This window comes from Cynoglossus semilaevis, chromosome 17, assembly GCF_000523025.1.
Source record: "Cynoglossus semilaevis isolate Cse_v1.0 chromosome 17, Cse_v1.0, whole genome shotgun sequence".
Classification (NCBI taxonomy): Eukaryota; Metazoa; Chordata; class Actinopteri; order Pleuronectiformes; family Cynoglossidae; genus Cynoglossus; species Cynoglossus semilaevis.
In genome coordinates, this window is record NC_024323.1 from 14,615,520 (window position 1) to 14,616,906 (window position 1,387).

Below are 1,387 nucleotides of genomic sequence, written 5' to 3' on the forward strand. Positions count from 1 at the left end.
TACAGATTAACAATAATAAATAATAAATAAACCAACACTCACAGTTGTTTTTCAGAGCAGGAAGGTCATCGGTTCGAGGCCCATGTGTCCGTCAGTTTGAGGTGTGACTTGGATTTAAATGTGTTTTTATTGGTAGACCAGTTCATCTGAAGCAGCAGAGAACTGACGGCTAACGCTAGCTGAAGCTAACGGACAGGTCTGTTAACAGTTTAAAGAAAAAAAAACATCTGTTGTTAAAATACTGAGTTAATATAAAAGTTTTAAAAAATGAAGTTGAGGTTTGTTCATCAGAAAGTTGTAAAAAAACTGCAGTAAACGTCATAAATATATTAACAGGTTAGTTTTATATTTGGAAATACAATAATCAAATCTACTGAAATATTTGGTGAATTATTGGAGAAATAGGAAAAAATAAAAGTCTGCTGTACAGCAAAGGCGCAGAAGGAGAAAAAAACAGATGTGTGTGTGTGTGTGTGTGTGTGTGTGTGTGTGTGTGTGTGTGTGTGTGTTGGGCCTCTGCTGAGCTCATCAACCACCTCAGACACCAGCAGCTCTCATGTCTGACTGCAGCAGCAGCCAATGGCACGTGACCAGCTCTGACTGCAACAAATCAGCAGCTCTCGTTGTAGGGAATCGACGCCCACTGAGTTAAGCCCCGCCCACCAGGAGCTCCATCTGGAGAAGCTCAGATATCGTTTTTCTTCTCAGTTCTTTTCACTAAAATCAAACCTTAAAATCCCAGCATTCATTTCTCTGTGACGAGGCTCAACATGAGGTTCTGTCTGAGGACACGGTCAGAGAGTTCTGGACCGGTGGGACGGGAACAACGAGGCGGGACATCAAGGCAAATATTTGACTGATGGTGTCAACGTTCTGGATTGTTCCAGCAACAATTGTTGAACAAAAATCAGTTTCAGTTTTTATTTTTCTCAACGTTTTAAAAAAGTTCAAATCTTTTCTGGTTCCTGGACTGGAAATCTTGGTCGTATTTTCCGTGTGACCTTTGAGCCACGTTCATGTCACACCTATGGACTTTCCATTGACTTTTTTGCAAATAGTAATCTGCCCCTGGTGGCCAACTTGTAAATGACAGGTTTCCAACACTAGACATTAAAAAAACCTTTTTATGGGATTCATATCTTCATACATGTAGAAGATTCCAGGTTTGATTCCATCCAGTCCCCGTTCCCATGTGGGGTTGGGCCTGAAAGGTCAAACTTCAGCTCAGCGTTGTCCTCAGCCCTGAGTCTGGTCTTGAAGGCGTCTCTGGAACTTCATCCGTGCCGAGCAGGGTTGGAAATATTTAATGTTTTGATTCATAACTGAAAAAGAGACAAAAATCTTTGTACACGTAAACCCCCACCTAGACCTTGTCAAACCCCCCCTC